Below are 18,829 nucleotides of genomic sequence, written 5' to 3'. Positions count from 1 at the left end.
ATATTACTCTTTTTTAAAATTTCTTTTCCCCCCATTAGCAATGTGACTTTAATGTTTATAATTTACTGTAGCCTAATACGGCTCTTGGTGCTTTAGGGATGAAGACTCTGTTCCTTGGTTGTAGAGAGTCTCTGTATGATGGCTTTCTCAGATGCTGGTTATGGTAGCAATGTGCTTGTTGTGTGAGTAAGTTCAGTGTCTCCTATGAGGTTGGAACGGCAGAGGTCTCTCGAGGCTTTTTCATTCCTCCACGGTGTGCACTTTTTTATTCATTTAATTTTTCCTCCAGTATTTTATTTACTGGGTTCAATAGTTCAGGCTTCAGGCCAGTAGAGGAGGTGTCTCTAGGTAGAAACTGGTCATGACTAAAGCAGGTAGGTAAATGCAATACCTAATGGTGGGTAGAGGTCTCAGCATTGGCAGAGGTGGCTGGGGTAGCTCTTGGTGAAATGCACTGAGGTCTTATCAAGAGGAGTCGCCTCAGTTCCACTGCAAGGCTAGCAGTAAAGCCATTCACCTCCCAGTCACACTCCTGATCCAGTGTTTCAGTTATTCAAATCAGGCAGGCACCTCTTTTCATCTGCAGGAATGTTGATGTTCCAAGTAGAGAGGGATTGTAACTCTACCCCTCATGCAAGCCTGAACCTGCAGGGTACTCTTCCTGCAGTGACGCAGTCACCCTGAAGTTTTCCGGAAAGGCTGTCTATAGGTGCACCCATGTTAAGCTCCCATAGGAGAAGTCCTAGATGTGCCTGCAGTGATGGACTAGGGGGAAAAGGGTCCCCTTCTCCAAGATCCTTCACAAGTGCCAGGGCTGCCTGACTGTTGGGATACAGCTATAGACTGGTCGTGTGGATGGACTCAGAACCTCCTGGTTAGCCAGGGTGCTGCAGGCAATGGTGATAGCTGAGGTCACACGCAAGTTTTCTCCTTCCTGGGCTCTGTGTTATTCTACCTGAGAATGCTGTAATGGACTGTGTCAGTTGGCCTCCAGCCAGGAGGTGGTGCTTGCAAGAGTGTCAGCTGTGGTACTAGTGGTGGGATTTGTGCTTGCCTTATGTAACTCAGGGGAGGTATTCTAGAATCTCAGGCAATAGGTAGGTCAGTAGAACTCCCAAAAGTTTCTGTCCCTTGTGTTAAGCCACCCGGGCAGGTGGTGGAGCAAAGCCAGGTGGGGGCTGGGTCAGGCAGGTCCATGCTCTGGCTCTCCACATGCAGGGCAAGTAACCCCAGTAGGGTCTGGGGGCTGGTCCTCTGGCTGCTCCGGTAATGTTCCAGGAAGAAGTGCAGCTGCCTGTGTTGCACAGAAGAGTTTGACAGGGAGTGCGGAATAGCAGGCAACAGTAAACCTACCCAGCTCCCACACACTTAGAAAGGCAGGTCACAGGCTGGGCGTGGTGGTTCATGCCTGTAATCCCAACACTTTGGGAGGCCAAGACAGGCGGATCACAAGGTCAGGAGATCAAGACCATCCTGGCCAACATGGTGAAACCCCATCTCTACTAAAAATACAAAACTTAGCCGGGCGTGGTGGCCCATACCTATAATCCCAGCTACTTGGGAGGCTGAAGCAGGAGAATTGCTTGATCCCAGGAGGCGGAGGTTGCAGTGAGCCAAGATCACTCCACAGCACTCCATCCTGGGAAACAGAGTGAGACTCCATCTCAAAAAAAAAAAAAAAAGAAAGAAAAGTAAGAGGCAGGTCTCTCATATCTGCAGTGTTACACTAGTATCAGCTAGCTAAGTTGCAGGCAATCTGCACTTAAAATTCAAAACTACCCCAGTCCATAAGCCTTCCCTGTGGAGACAGCAACAGCAGCTTTCAGGCCCTGCTCCTCCCAGTCCCAGCTCCTGTACTTATGGCTGTAGCACACTTCCCGCTTGCCCCCAGTTCTGGCCAAGGGAGTCTGTCCCCACTTGAAATTATATGATGAATTTCAGCTGGGAGCTTCTCTCAATTTGCAACCACCACTTGAGTTAGTTGGCAGATTTCTGGGAGGTCCCTTGTGAGGTAGACCAAAAATAACTTCCCTCAGTCTGTGCTGAAGACTGGGAATGCACGCAAGGCTCTTCCCACTGCTGCTCCTGCTTTTGTATTCCCCATCGCTCCCTAAATCACTGCCAGCACTCAGTTAAGGCCAAGGGTTAAGGCCTTCCCCCATGAATGGGATTAACTGGTTCCCCAGTGGGAGTGTATATCCTAGAGGCAGTGTATCCCCCTTCAGATTCTGCAGACCTAATTTTCCACCTGACTCATGGTGTAGGCTGCAGCCCACCATTTCTTTCTTTCTTTTTTCTTTTTTTTTGAGACAGAGTCTCACTCTGTCTCCCAGGCTGGAGTTCAGTGGCGCGATCTCGGCTCACTGTAAGCTCCTCCACCTGGGTTCATGCCATTCTCCTGCCTCAGTCTCCCAAGTAGCTGGGACTACAGGCACCCGCCATCACACCTGGCTAATTTTTGTATTCTGTTTAGTAGAGACAAGGTTTCACCATGTTAGCCAGGAAGTTCTCGATCTCCTGACCTTGTGATCTGCCTGCCTCAGCCTCCCAAAGTACTAGGATTACAGGCATGAGCCACCACACCCGGCCACAACCCACCACCTTTTTCAAAGGGCCTGTGGTTTCTTTCAGTTTTCCTGTTTAGTTCCTGTGTTGCTTCTTGGAGAAAAGTTCTCAGCGTGAAACACTACACACTATTGTGTCTTTCCAAGGGGGAGAAGCATGTTAACAATGTCCCCAATCTACCATCCAAGAAGAGACCAAGAGTCTTTTTAGGAATATAAAACTATCCAGCACCAAACAAGGAAAAAATCTATAATGCCCAGCATTCAGTCAAGGATTACCATACATCAGGATCTCAAATCTAATACAACACAATTTAAAGAAAGAAAATAAAAGATTACCAGTCACGAAGGAAGCAAAACACCACCCTTAATGAAGAAAAAAGTCAGTCAATTGAAAACAACCTAGATGTTAGAATTAGCAGACAAGGACACTAAAACACTTATTGTAACTGTTTTTCATGTGATCAAAAGTTAAGTAAAGACGTGGAAGATGTAGAAGAGATCTAAATCAAATTCTAGTGATGAAAATTTTAGAAATGGGATGAAAAGTTCATTGGATGAAATTAGGAGCAAATTAGATGTTTCACAATAATGTGATTACACTTAACACCATTGAACTGTACATGTAAAAATGGATAAAATGGCAAATTTTATGTAGTGTCTTTTACCACTATATATATTATATATAGATTTATATATTATATATATAATATATTATATATATTTTTTATATATTTATTATTATTATTTTTGAGACAAGATCTCACTCTGTCACCCAGCCTGGAGTATAGTGGCACAATCATGGCTCACAGCAACCTCAACCTCCCAAGCTCAAATAATCATCCCACCTCAACCTCGCATGTAGCTGGTACCACAGGCACGTGTCACCATGCCCAGCTAATTTTTAAAAAATTGTAGGCCAGGCACAGTGGCTCATGCCTGTTATCCCAGTACTTTGGGAGGCTGAGGTGTGTGGATCACCTGAGGTCAGGAGTTCAAGACGAAGTTGGCGAATACGGTGAAATCCCATCTCTACTAAAAATACAAAAATCAGCCAGGAATGGTGGCAAGCGCCTGTAATACCAGCTACTCAGGAGGCTGAGGCAGGAAAATCACTTGAACCCGGGAGGCAGAGGTTACAGTGAGCTGAGATTACACCATTGCATTCCAGCCTGGGCAACAGAGCGAGACTCTGTCTCAAAAAAAAAGTTGTAGAGATGAATCTCACTTTGTTGCCCAGGCTGGTCTCAAACTCCTGGGCAATTCTCCTGCCTCAACCTGCCAAAGTGGTGGGATTACAGGTGTAAGCAACCATGCTCAGCTTAAAAAAATATTTAAGGGGCCAGGCGCAGTGGCTCAAGCCTGTAATCTCAGCACTTTGGTAGGCCGAGGAAGGCGGATCATGAGGTCAGGAGATCGAGACCATCCTGGCTAACAGGGTGAAACCCCATCTCTACTAAAAATACAAAAAATTAGCCAGGCGTGGTGGCACATGTCTGTAATCCCAGCTACTAGGGAGGCTGAGGCAGGAGAATCGCTTGAACCCAGGAGGCGGAGGTTGCGGTGAGCCAAGATCCCATCATTGCACTCCAGCCTGGGCAACAAGAGTGAAACTCTGTCTCAAAAAAAAAAAAAAAGAAAAGAAAATTAGCCGGGCATGGTCATGGGCACCTGTAGTCCCAGCTACTTGGGAGGCTCAGGTGGGAGAATGGCATGAACCCAGGTGGCGGAGCTTGCAGTGAGCTGAGATCACGCCACTGCACTCCAGCCTGGGTGACAGAGCAAGATTCTGTCTCAAAAAAAAAAAAAAAAAATTAAGGAGTTTAAGAAGTAGATTAAAAATTGCAGAAGAAAAGATTAGTGTATATGAAGACATAGCAATAGAAATTATCTAAAATTAAACAGAGAAAGAATAAATATTTAAAAACCATGTATTACTGAGCTGTGGAAAACTTCAAGATGCCTAATATACAAGTAATAGAAGTCACTGAAAAAGAAGAGAGAGGGTAACAGAAAAAAAATGGGAAGAAATAATGGCCAATAATTTTCCAAATTTAATGAAAAGTATAAATCTACATATTCAAGAAGCCCAATGAACCCAAAGCACAAGAAATGTGAAGAAAATTACACTAAAGCACATCTTAATTAAATTAAACCAGTGATAGAACATTGCAAACCAGAGAAAAACATCACAATACATACAGGGAAACAAAGATAAGAATGATAGCAGATCTCTTATAAGAAAAAATGCAAGTGAGAAGACAGTGACACAACGTCTTTAATGTACTGATGAACAAATTATTAAACCGTCAAACTAGAATTTTATACCAAGCAAAAGTATGTTCAAGAACTAAGGTGAAATAAAGACTCTTTCACACATACAGAAGCTGAAAATATTTATCACCAACAGACTTGCTCTATAAGAAATGTCAGGCTGGGTGTGGTGGCTCATGCCCATAATCCCAGCACTTTGGGAGGCCAAGGTGGGTGGATCACAAGGTCAGGCAATCAAGACTATCCTGGCCAACATGGTGAAACCCCATCTCAACTAAAAACACAAAAATTAGCTGGACTTGGTGGTGCACACCCGTAATCCCAGCTTCTCAGGAGGCTTAGGCAGGAGAATCACTTGAACCCGGAGTCAGAGATTGCAGTGAGCTGAGATCGCACCACCACACTCTAGCCTGGCAACAGAGCAAGACTCCATCTCAAAAGAAAAAAAAGAAAGAAATGTCAAAGGAAGTTCTTCAACCAAAGACATGAGGAAAAGGGAAGAAAAGGAAGAGATGGGTCAAACAGAAGACAAATGGCAAGATGACAGACTTAAATCTATCAATTATCACATTAAATATAACTTTGTCAAAACATCTCAGTTAAAAGGCAGAGACTGTCAAATAGATAAGAAACACAGGCCGGGTGCAGCAGCTCACACCTGTAATCCCATCACTTTGGGAGGTTGAGGCTGGCAGATCACCTGAGGTCGGGAGTTCGAGGCCAGCCTAACCAAACCCTGTCTCTACTAAAAATACAAAATTAGCTGAGCATGGTGGTACATGCCTGTAATCCCAGCTACCTGGGAGGCTGAGGCAGGAGAATTGCTTGAACCCAGGAGGCGGAGGTTGTGGTGGGCCGAGATTGCTCCATTGCACTCCAGCCTGGACAAGAGGTGAAACTCCGTCTCAAAAAGAAAAAGAAAAAGAAGACCAAACTATATGTTGCATATAAGAAATGTGCTCTCTCTCCACATATATATATAGAGAGAGAGAGAGTTTTTTTGTTTGTTTGTTTGTTTGTTTTTGAGATGGAGTCACTCTGTCGCCCAGGCTGGAGTGCAGTGGTGCAATCTAGGCTCACTGCAAGCTCCGTCTCCCGAGTTCACGCCATTCTCCTGCCTCAGCCTCCTGAGTAGCTAGCACTACAGGCGCCCACCACCATGCCCAGCTAATTTTTTGTATTTTTAGTAGAGACGGGGTTTCACCGTGTTAGCCAGGATGGTCTTGATCTCCTGACCTCGTGATCTGCCCACCTCAGCCTCCCAAAGTGCTGGGATTACAGACGTGAGCCACCGCACCCGGCCTTTTTTTTTTTTTAATATCAGTCTAGCTAGAGATTGACCAATTTTATTGATTTTCTCAAAGAAAGTGCTTTTGGTGTTATTCATTTTCACACACACACACACACACACACACACACAAACACACACATTAGATGTTAAAAGACAGAAAAAGATAGTCTCGCTAACCTTAACTAAAAGAAAGTTGTAGTGACTATATTACTATCAGACACGATAGATTTCACAGCAAACAATATTACATGGAATTTCTCAAGTTTATTTCATAATGACAAAGGGAGGTCATAAACAAATCTAAACATTTATGCACCTAATAATAAAATACATCGAGCAAAAACTGATAGAACTACAAGAGAGGCAGACAAATTATGGTTGGAGATTTAAATATTCCTCTCAATAGAAATGATCTACTAATTATATTTAAACTGAGTGACTGCATTTCCTGGATTCTGGATGGTTGCCCTTCATTAGCCAAATTGAAGAAAGAAACTCCTTGGACCAGACGCTTCAAAGCTGAAGCCCGCAGGACCATAGAAGAATACCTTGAAGATATTGTTTGCATCAAAATCACCCAAATTCATGTCCTCCTTATCGAGGTCCTGTCCACTGTGATAATGAATCGTTTTCTTGGAATCAAAGAGGATGGTAAAGACCTTGCCACTTCCTTGATCTTCTCCTCCTCCTTTTGAACCCCAGCACTGGCTCCATCATGCCGATGTGGATGGTACATAAAGGTCTGTTTCCAATAAGCTTTCTTGATCTTGTCCTCAGAGGCATTCTTGTCCACTCCCAGAACTTTGTAGTAATTATCCCTCTTACTCTTCTTCAGTTCCAGCTGTGCATTTTTTAGGAGCTGTTTGTATTCTTTTGTTTTCTCCATCTGATATACTTTTTTCATAGCCTCACACTGTTTCCTCATACTGTTCTGTGTCCATCAGACACTGAGCTCTTCTCAAGCAGGCTTTTATGTAAGCGCCAGGAGCTTCACTGCATTTGTGCAGCTGTCTATTGCATCATCTAGTTTCCCAAGCTCAGAATTAACTGTATCCCGGTTTCAGTAGAGTTTAGCAATTGCTTTTATATTGTTGAGGTCTATCCCAGGGCTTCCGTGTCCAGTTCATCAGCTAGTTTGTAATTTCCTTCCCTAAATGCTTTATTCCAGTCTTCTTTCTTTGTGTTAAATGCTCTGGCATTTCTGCACCCAACACAGGCCTTCTCATGGTCAGGAGCCATTCTGAGAGCCTGTACAAAAAACTGAACAACTGCCTGCTCAATACAATCTTCATAATAAAGGCAAAGACCGCGTACATACAGAGCATCCACATTGGTGGAATCCATTCATAAAATGTCACTGGCCGCAGACTGTGTTTCTGGATAATGATCCGGCACTGCTAAACATCCTGCTTTGAGGGATGTGGAAGTGATGGCAGACAGGAGCAAATTCTAGGGCATAGTCCATGCAGAAAACAACCTTCTGAAAAGCCCACTTCTCAAAACCTGTTTCTGTGACTTTCTCCTATTCCACAACTGCATTAGCATTTGTGAACTCCTGTTGCGAGTGAGCATTGTTATGATCCAGTTCTAGGGCTTTCTGAAAACTGCAATGTGCTGCCATGGCATTCCCTGGAGAGAGGTGGCACTTGCCCTCTCGTAGATGTCCCCGGAAGAAACCATCAGCCAATTTCACTGACTGTGAAAGCATCTCCAAGCATTTCCCAAAAACTTCCAAGCATCATCAATATGGCTGCTCTATTACTATAATAGCTAGCATTTTTAGGGCACATATCTGTGGCTTTTGTCTAATAGTTATAAGCTTCGTTGTAATCTTCCTTGGCATAGTGTGCATTTCCTTGTTGCTTCAAAGACTCTGCTTCAGTATTTTAAATTACAAACTGGCAAAGCTGCCCTCCTTTTATTGAGGCAATCCTCCCTTTTTGTTCTTCTCCATCACTGTCCTGGCAAGCCCTCTTTGCTTCCTCTTCATGGAGCAGCCCTGGCTTTGTTGCCGCCATTACCACGTTGCACAATGGAGCAACTGACAGTTTCTTAAAAAGCTAATTAGATCCCTGCCATATGATGCAGCAATTCCACTCCTAGATATTTACTTAAAGGAAAACAAAGCATATATCTATACACAAAACTTGTAGATGAACATTTATAGCAGCTTTATTTATAGCAGCAGAAACCCGGGGGGAAAAAGGCTTCAATATTTATGTTCAGGTGAGTGGATAAACAATTTTTGGTATGCCCATATAACAGAATACAAATCAATGCAAAAAGTGAGCTATTGACTCACACAAAACATGGAAGAATCTCAAAAAGATTATGCTGAGTGAAAAAACATGTATTTTTTTCTCAAAATGCATACTGTATTCCATGTATGTAAAATTCTAGAACACCAACTAATCTACCATGTTAGAAAGCAGATCAGTGGTTGCTTGAGGACTCAGAGGTATAGGGAGCAGGGAGAAGAAGGCGGTATTACCAAGGGGCATGAGGAAGCTTATGATGCATATTTTCATTATCTTGATTGTCATGCTGGGTGCAAACAAATGTCAAAGCTTTTCAACGTTTATTGTTTAATTACGTGCATTTTGTTGTATGTCAATTTGGCCTCAACAAAGCTGTTAATAAAAAGTTTGTCAAACTGATGTTCCCCAGTAAATGAAATTTACTTCACGTCACCAACCAAAAACTGTACAAGGTCCATTTTTCCTCTGTTCTGTGTTTACAACTGACACTTAATATGAGAGACAGAATATTCAAAAATTCTATCTGCTAAGGGCCACAAATTATCAAGTCTCTGGTCAAGGGTGGCCAACCACTGGTTAGGGGCTCAAGACAAAAAACGCAGAACCAACACATTCAACTGACCATGATCATTTGCCCAAGGGTAATCTCAGTTCAAGTGTGTACTTCTGCCAGTACAGACACTTGCTTCTTTATTACCCAAATGCTTGCACACATCTCACAAACTGGCACTATTTCACCAATGATGATTTGGAATTATAGTGGCCACTTTGGGAGAATTCCATATGTTTCCAAAATTGTCCATCTTGCAGTGTTCTTAAAGCAAATGAAGTTGCTCTTCATTAGGACAGTAAAGTCCTAATATTGAATGTACTGTCTTTTTTGATTGGGGTAAAGAAGCTTCTAAATAAAATTCCGATTCCATAATAGCTTTAATTACAAGGAAAGCACCAAAAATCCATAGCTTATTACAGTCTGTCCTTTGATCCTGTAGCAAAGACCTACCTTGCCTTAAGGCTACAGCAGCCACTGCCAAATTCATGGCTGCGTCTGCTGGCACAATTCCAGGGGCTTTCTGGGAGCTAATGCTACACAATTTTGGCCCTTAACTGAAAATACCGATTTCCAGCAAACTGGTTTACTCCTGTAAGATCGTCTTACCTCTTCGCAAATTACTATTATTATAACACTTTATACCTTGCTACTTCCATTCTTAGGAAAAGAAGAAATGCAAATAACTTGGGGTTACCTAATTCATATAACACCTCCTTAAAGTTAGATGCCACTTGGGCTAATTGAAATTTGGGGGAAGAAGCCTAAATTGAATGATTTTACCGTGAAATAATGTCTTAAAAATCCTAATTTGGCTAGGTTTATCCTGAGTTAGAAGAATTAAATTTGTCATTACCAGGTAGAAATTTAGCATTTATGACAGAAATTGAATTTGGTTATAGAAAAATTTTAAAAATCTCTATTTCATGCACAATTAAGTCATGGATTGATCCATTTACATCCACTAAAAAAGCATCCACCTCTACTAAGAGGAGGATCCAGCCGCCTGGTCTATCTCGTTTGGGCAGTGATGGAGTGAATCATATAAGCTCCCAGACAAGGGTCTCAAGATAGAATTTAAAATAATTCCACTACAAGGATAAAGGAGATTATAGAATAGATTGGGACAGAAATAGGCATGCTAAGCCAGAATTCACACAGGAGTTCATTTGAATCTAAACCTATGCTCTTTTTTAGTCTGATGAGATGGTTCAGAGTTTGCATTCCAACTCACTAGCTTAGAGTCTGAGCATTATTGCCTCTTATGTAAAAGAGGGATTATAGTGATCTTAAAGGGTGAGAGAGCCTCTTTAAATGCCTGACACTAGTGTTTGACTCATTTTATTTAAAATTATAGCTATTTATGTAGCAGAATGTCAGATGATGTTGTGGAGAACCTAAGGAATCAACCAAAAAAAAAAGGTTATATACCAAATGATCAGTTTTCTGGCCAGGGAGAATTTGTATTGAAATTGGCAAGAAAGACGCAGCAGGATTTTTGAACTTCCTGTACATAATTAAGTGAAAGTCAGAGGGAGTCAGAGAAATTATACTTGCTTTCGCAGCTCCGTTCTACAGCATTCTTCCACCACAAAAAGCTTGCAGCCGATTTGTTCAGACCAGTTCTAAATGCCTGCAGAGGTAACAGCCCGCCTTTTGGAGATTATTACTTCACCTAACTCTGATGAGAGACAAGCTAATAGAATTTCCCATTAAGAGTATTTCTGGATACTAAATTTACTCATTTTCCTCTGTAGTCTCATTCCATTTCTATTTATTCTCACCAATGTTCACTGATATTGCTTTGACTTACTGTTGCTGTTGAACTTGACTCATGACTTCAGGTTATTCTATTCACCATCTACCTTTCCCTAGTTCTTCTTCACCCCCTCCCTAAAAACTTCCAAAAAACCTTTCTGAGAGTATGTTTTTAAGTAACAGCCTTACCTGTATGTTACAGCCTCTAAGATGATGAAGTCAACACCGACGTGCTTCTTTTGAGACAGATTTCATCATCACAGCAGTGAAAGAAACACAAGATGAGTTTTGAGGGTGACTTTTTTTAAGATGAAGATGGCTAGGGAGAAGTCTGTTGGATGAAGAATGAGCCCATTTGGCAAAGGATTAAATGAAGCAGCAAGTTTGATAAATCTGTTTGAGGTTTAAGAATATTCAGACACCTTTTCTTCCCAAGAAAATCCCCACACATCTCTTTTGGAACAAAGGCTTCTCTACAATGGTTCCAAATGATTCAGACATAACTTCCTGCATCTGCCACCAAAGGGATTTCTTCACTTTTAGTAAGACCATTAGCCGGCTTGCCAAATTCTTCAGCATAACAAAATCACACGTCATTTCTCTCTTGGGCATGCTGAAATGGTGAAAATTGCCCAGAGAAAATGGAAACTCTGATAATTGATTTTCTTACTGTTTTCAAAAGACCCAACCCTTTCTCTTATTAAATTGAATCTTTCAGGATGAACACAATCAAAACCATGGGGAATACCTCTACATTCTTAGAACACTTTCCAGCTAAAGTTTACAGATGATATTTTTTCAGACACAGATTTAAGATTAAATCATTTTTCTGAAAGAGAACTCTTCTCTCTGAGCTTATGTCGAATCAGCCAATTTGACTATGTGATTTACTTTGTCCTTTTTATCTAAAGTCCAAGAATTAAAGATGAAAAAAAAAACCAGGTAAATATTGGCTGTAAAACAGATGTTCATGTCATAAACTTGATACTGAGAAATAAATCTCTCTCCTCATTAGTGAACTACTTGAGGTAGAGACTTCGTTGACAAAATGGCTGAAATGCAGTACCTTTAGTTTCCTCATAAATTATGTTTCCAAATGATTGGATAATGTTGTCAATACGAATATAAGGTATATATATTTCCAAATCAAGATGCTTCGTGGTCGTCCATAAGATACAGATTAAGTTGTATGATATCACTGCTAGATAGGCATGTGAGAAAACATACTGAACACTGAAAAACAATCTTTTTTTTTTTTGAGACGAAGTCTCTGTCGCCCAGGCTGGAGTATAGTGGTGCCATCTTGGCTCACTGCAACCTCAGCCCCCAGGGTTCAAACGATTCTCCTGCCTCAGCCTCCCGAGTAGCTGGAACTATAGGGGTGTGCCACCACACCCGGCTAATTTTTTATTTTTAGTAGAGACGGGGTTTCACCATGTTGGCCAGGCTGGTCTTAAACTCCTGAACTCAGGTGATCCGTCAGCCTCGGCCTCCCAAAGTGCTGGGATTAGAGGTGTGCGCCACCACACCTGGCCAAACATTTTACATTTGAATGTTCTTCCAATAGAAACACTTGATGACCTTTACTAGAATAACTCTTTATATACCAAAAGCATGTCTGGGCTATGAAGACAAGTTCTTTGAACTATTCATTTCCTGAACACAATTGTATTAGTCTGCTTGGGGTACTATAATAAACTAGAGATTGGGTGACTTAAATCAGAGACATTACTTTTCAGTTTTGGAGGTTGGGAAGTTCAAGATCAAGGTGCCAACAGATTCAGTGTCTGGTGAGGATCTACTGCCTGGCTTGTAGTCAACTGCCTTCTCCCTGGGTCCTCACGTGACAGAGAGTCAAAGTTCTTACTCTTCCACTTCTTAAAAAGCCACTAGGGTGAGGTGCGGTGGCTCACGCCTGTAATCCCAGCGCTTCGTGAGGCCAAGGCTGGTGGATCATGAGGTCAGGAGATCGAGACCATCCAGGCTAACATGGTGAAACCCCATCTCTACTAAAAACACAAAAAATTAGCAGGGCATGGTGCACACACCTGTAGTCCCAGTTACTCAGGAGGCTGAGGCAGGAGAATCCCTTGAACCCGGGAGGTGGAGGTTGCAGTGAGCCAAGATTGCGCCACTGCACTCCAGTCTGGGTGACAGAACGAGACTCCATCTCAAAAAAAAAAGCCACTAATCCCACTCTCATGACCTCATCTAATCCTAATCACCTCCAAATCCTCAACAATACATTCCATCATATTGGGAGTTAGAGCTTCAACGTATGAATTGGGAGTGACAGGAAAGATAATGCAATTTAGTCCGTAGCAATGATATGACAGTATTTAATATCTCAACTGATATTTATACCCTTCTTTTCTAAAGTTCTATATCAGAAAAAAGAATTTCATGAAGCAGTCTAGAGATCGTTGACCTCAAATTCTGACCAGCTCTGCTGCTGGAACATCTGAGTTCTACCTTAGGGTGGATATATGTTCTTTTTCCCCAGGGTATCCACTCTTCCTCATGATGGTAACAATACCCCAATTTTGCTTTGGATGAACAACCGCATCCCCAATTCATGTGCTTAGGAAAAGGTGACTCCTCTTTACTGTGAGGTGGAGCCTAAGCGAAAGAGCTCACCTCACCACCATCGTCCACCCACCCAGACCCCAGTCACTATGAGTGTTTAAAGGATGGGATGAGCACATTGACCCAATCTGAGTCAGAGAGAGAGAGTGTGGGAATCCCTAGAATTATAAAGAAGCTGCAGGAGGCAATTCTCCCGCTGCAGAACTTGAAAGTAGAATAACTACGTAAAGTTGAATATGCTATGGACCACAGTGCAGCACCTAGAAACAGACCCTAATGGTATTCTCTAAGCACAGAATCAAGCAATAGCTAAAACTAGCTCTCTTCCTGGATGATTTCATTTATTCCAAAAGACCATCAAGTATTAAGTCAGAGTTCAATTTTTAAATGGCTGCAATATTTAAAAAATCCTAATTGGCATTTAAGCTTCTCCACTACTTGAGAAGTAACATTTAATATCTTAATTAAATTGTTATTAAAGACAAGTTTTTGGCTGGGCGCAGTGGCTCACGCCTGTAATCCCAGCACTTTGGGAGGCCGAGGCGGGCGGGTCACGATGTCAGGAGATGGAGACCACCCTGGCTAACACGGCGAAATCTCGTCTCTACTAAAAATACAAAAAATTAGCCAGGAGTGGTGGCGCACACCTGTGGTCCCAGCTACTCAGGAGGCTGAGGCTGGGGAATTGCTTGAACCTAGGAGGCGGAGGTTGCAGTGAGCCAAGATCGTGCCACTGCACTCCAGTCTGGGTGAGAGAGCGAGACCCTGTCTCAAAGAAAAAAAAAAAAGAAAACAAACCACTTTTTCTCCTTTTTTTTTTTTTTTTTTGAGACAGAGTTTTGCTCTCTCACCCAGGCTGGAGTGCAGTGGCACGATCTCCGCACACTGCAACCTCTGCCTCCAGGGTTCAAGCGATTCTCCTGTCTCAGCCTCCCAAGTAGCTGACATTACAGGCATGCCTCACCAGGTCCACCTAATTTTGTATTTCTAATAGAGACGGGGTTTCATCATTTTGGTTAGGCTGGTCTCGAACTCCTGACCTCAGGTGATCCACCCTCCTCGGCCTTCCAAAGTGCTGGGATTACAGGCATGAGCCACCCAGCCCGGCCTAAAGACAAGTTTTCAAAAGGAACTTTCATTAATCTGAGAGAAAACAAAACACCTTAAAGTTATAGATAGGTACCTACATGTGCAATTTATAAGTTATATACATAACTATCAATTTTATAGTTAAATTGAAATGTATTAAATTCAAATATTCAATCTACATTTTCCTTAAAAAGAGCTAGAATGAAAGGTCTTGGATATAGAGAATAGGATCAATAATGAATATAGATTTAGGGACATGGTTGCCTATGCTATGGCTTTTACAAGAGCACCATGAAAGTACAAATTCCAATTCTGACCCGCTGAGCTATTTTACTCAACTTTGCAGGCTTACGACAATGTCTCCTCTTTGTGTAGCTCCAAGGACGCTTCCCACGCAATAATTTATTGGGACAAACATTTATAGCTGGTTGATGGTATCTACTCAGTCACCTGAAAAGAAAAGGAGACTCAAGAGACAATCTTCTGCCTGCCATTCTTTAGAAACTATCCTGAGTGGCAAATCTCAATCCCGATCAATTGTTTACTCTCTTTAATGTCTTAGGCATAGTTTCTTCAAATTCAACTCTGTGTAGAATCAATGTTCTCCATGAGAAAGAACTCTGTTGTTCCTCTAAGTTACAAATGCATACATCTGCTCTCTCCTCCTTTGAAAGTGTATGTCAGATTTCAGACTTCAGGTCTGGATTCCTCAATCCTTTACAAGGGGGAGAAAAACGCAAAACACAACCATCTGACCACCGGACACTGTTTGATTTTTCCTTTCAGTCTCACGAAGTAGTCACATTAATGTCATAATCATGTTGGTATTCACACATTTTTACTGTGTTTTTTCCCATGTGTGGGATCTCGGTATAGGAACCAGCTTTTGAATTTTTTTTTTTTTTTTTTTTCCAGCCAGTATCTAACATTCTGGCAGGATGAGAATGCATAAGAGTGACATTGTGACAGACAGAATTTTAATTTTAAATGTTTTAGAACTTGAGTGTATTTTAGTCTTTTCAACTTATGTGTGTATATGTGCATGTGTAAAAGATATTCAGATCTTAGTTAAGCATAATTCCTACCTTCTGAGTAGGAAGATGTTTTACTTAGATGTTTAGTTAGATATATATTGGTTGCATGTAACAGAAAAATGAACCTAAATTGGCCTAAACAAAAATGATATTTCTCCAAACATGGCTGGATCCAGGGCTCAAAAGCTGTCATCAAGCTGTCTTTTTACTCAGACTTCCCCTGTGCCGCTGTCTGTCTTTGGCTCTTCATGCAGGCAAAACAGGGTAGCAGCACTAGGCTTTCCATTCCATGAGGCTTCTTGTTCAGCTGGGAAGCAGACCTTTTCCCAGAAATCAGCAAATGTCACATACCTGCTTGACTCAGATTGGGTGGCTGGACAATGTCTGAACCAATCAGAGAATGCAATGTAGAGACTGGTTGCACAAATTCCTGTTACCATAATGATGCATGGATGATAGGAAGCCAGAAAAACTACCTTCTTCTATGAAAAGTCCATTACAGGACATAAGAGTTATCCTTCATTTTTTGAAATACTTGTATTAAAATCTCTGAGGGCAGTAGGAAAGCAGCTGCACTCACTATCTACTTCTGGTCTGAAGATTCAGCTTAGGATAAGCTATACTAAAATACTTTGAGACATATTTCAAATCTACAGAGACAATAAATTAAAAACTCCACTTAACAGGGCAGTTTATGGTGTAGTATTGGTATATTTTGCAAATAATTCTCAGAATGTAATTACAACCAAAATTAGATTTCAGTAATGCCCTACTTAACCCAGAAACTCAGTTTGGAAACTTGAGTAGGAGGCAAAGGGGAAATATCTTTTTCTGCTTTACTTTAGTTCTATTACTATACATGATATTTGATAAGGACATTACCTCTACTTGTTTCTTTTCTTAATAAACTTTGCCTTTCTTTTAGCTTAGTTCACCAGAAAGCAACATGCATATATTATCTTAACTCTTCCCTGAAATGCCTTCGTGAAAGTTTAATATTATCCTCTCAGAACCCATCAAAGGTTAATGCAGGAAATGGCCATTCATAGACCTTTTTAAAAATTTTACCTTACTTTAAGCATGTGCAGAATGCGCAGGTTTGTTACATGGGTATACACGTGCCATGGTGATTTGCTGCACCCATCAACTTGTCATCTAGGTTTTAAGTCCTGCATGCATTAGGAATTTGTCCTAATGCTCTCCCTCCCCTCACCCCCAACCCCACAACAGGCCCTGGTGTGTGTTTTTCCCTTTCCTGTGTCCATGTGCTCTCATTTTTCAACTCCCATTTATAAGTGAGAACATGCGGTGTTTGGTTTTCTGTTCCTGTGTTAGTTTGCTGAGAATGATGGCTCCCAGCTTCATCCCTGTCCTTCATCCATGCAAAGGACATGATCTCATTCTTTTTTATGGCGGCATAGTATTCCATGGTGTATATGTGCCACATTTTCCTTATCCTCATAGACCTTTTTGCACCAACCTAATATCTTCCATAAAACAAAATTTAAAGGTACTGCTTACTGCGTTATCAATTGCTTCTCTGCTTTGTATAAATCCTTACAAGGAATTCCTTCTGGAACAGAATTCCTGCCTGGCATACAATGTTGGGAATACTGAGGGGTTTCGTTTGCTGTTTGTATGTTTCTTTTATAATATTTAAAGGGACCTCTAGAACCCATTTTGTTTCCTTTTTGTTCTTGTCTACAAGGAAACTAAAATATATATCTATATTGCTAAATTTATGTTAAATCTAAATAATATTTACATATAAAATTACATTAATGATTCCACATCAGATTTTTTTTTTTTCTTGAGACAGAGTCTCACTCTGTTGCCCAGACTAGAGTGCAGCGCAAGATCTCGGCTCACTGCAACCTCTGCTTCCCCAGTTCAAGCAATTCTGCCTCAGCCTCCCAAGCAGCTGGGAAGACAGGCGCTCACCACCATGCCTGGCTAATGTTTTGTATTTTTCTTTTGTTTTCTTTTCTTTTTTTTTTTTTTTTTTTTTGAGATAGTGTCTTGCTCTGTCACCAGACTGGAGTGCAGTAGTGTGATCTCGGCTCACCACAACCTCTGACTCCCTGGTTCAAGCGATTCTCCTGCCTCAGCCTCCTGAGTAGCTGGGATTACAGGCATGCACCACCATGCCCAGCTAATTTTCATATTTTTAGGACAGACAAAAATTTTTGTATTTTTGTATTTCACCATGTTGGCCAGGATGGTCTCCATCTCATGACCTCATGATCTGCCTGCCTCGGCCTCCCAAAGTGCTGGGATTACAGGCGTGAGCCACCACACCCAGCCCATTTTTGTATGTTTAGTATACGGGGTTTCACCATGTTGACCAGACTGGTCTTGAACTCCAGACCTCAGGTGATCCACCCCCCTCGGCCTGCCAAAGTGCTGAGATTACAGGCATGAGCCACCATGCCTGGCCTCAACATTAGATTTTTGTAGTAACCAATTTTCTTCTCTTAAAAGTCTAACTATTGCTTTAATCTTTATATGAACTTATTTGTCTGATGTTTGAAAAATGTCTTAGTAGTATGATAGTGGCCTCAAATTTTGCTTGGAAGTAAAGCTTTAATAATAAATTTTAAATATACATTAACTTCTGAATTTACACATAAAGTTGAAGAAAAGTTATGTACACAAATTTTTTGATGCTAAAGCAAAAAGCGTTGTGGAAATGGAGAGTACTGTGAAGGTTCACAAATCATAAAGTGTAGGTTTAAACTTTTTTCTAAAAACTGATGAGGAAACAAGACTCCCAATTAAGTAGTGATTAATAATAAGCGATATAACCTGAAATGAAATACCACACTGTCTCTTGATGTTGGTACTCTAAATTTTGCTCCAGTGTATTCATTGCTTAATTTATATTGTGTCTACACTGCCATCCAAACCAAAAAAAAAAAAAAAAGAAAAAAAAAACACTTTTAACATACATGGAGCTGTTAGGTCATTTATGCATTCTATTTCTTCAGTCACTAATTCATTCTTTCAACAGATATTTATTGAGCACCCACTAGGTGTTAGGCACTGAATTTTCAACCCCATGCTTATGAAACTAACAGCCAAATGAAGGAGACAGGCATCAAATAAACAAATGAAAAGGTCAGCTAACTATATAGTGATAAAATAATAAGTGCTATGCAGAATTCAAAAACAGAGTGTTAGGAGGGAAACACGGGAGATCATTGATATCAGAGCATCAGAGAATGCAACTCAGGAATTTGACATTTAGGCTGAATTCTGAAAGAATGGCGAGAGTTAGCCAAGACAAGGAGGTCAAGAGAGAGAAAATTCCAAGCTGAGGAAAAAGCCGGAAGAGCCAGAGGCAAGAAAGAGGCTGGCACATTTGAGGAACTGAAAGGCCAGTATGGCTGCAGCTTGAGGAGTGAGGGGGAGGTGGCAGAAACATG

At 41.4% G+C, this 18,829-nt stretch overlaps 1 pseudogene; it reads right to left on the bottom strand.

Annotated features, from left to right (window-relative positions):
- Positions 1–6,602: 6,602 nt before the first annotated feature.
- Positions 6,603–8,171, bottom strand: LOC112623539 (annotated as a pseudogene).
- Positions 8,172–18,829: the final 10,658 nt, after the last annotated feature.

The sequence above is a fragment of the Theropithecus gelada genome, chromosome 4, assembly GCF_003255815.1.
Source record: "Theropithecus gelada isolate Dixy chromosome 4, Tgel_1.0, whole genome shotgun sequence".
NCBI classification, from domain to species: domain Eukaryota; kingdom Metazoa; phylum Chordata; class Mammalia; order Primates; family Cercopithecidae; genus Theropithecus; species Theropithecus gelada.
The sequence above is the reverse complement of the archived record's forward strand: the minus strand, read 5'-3'. Positions and strand labels throughout refer to the sequence as shown.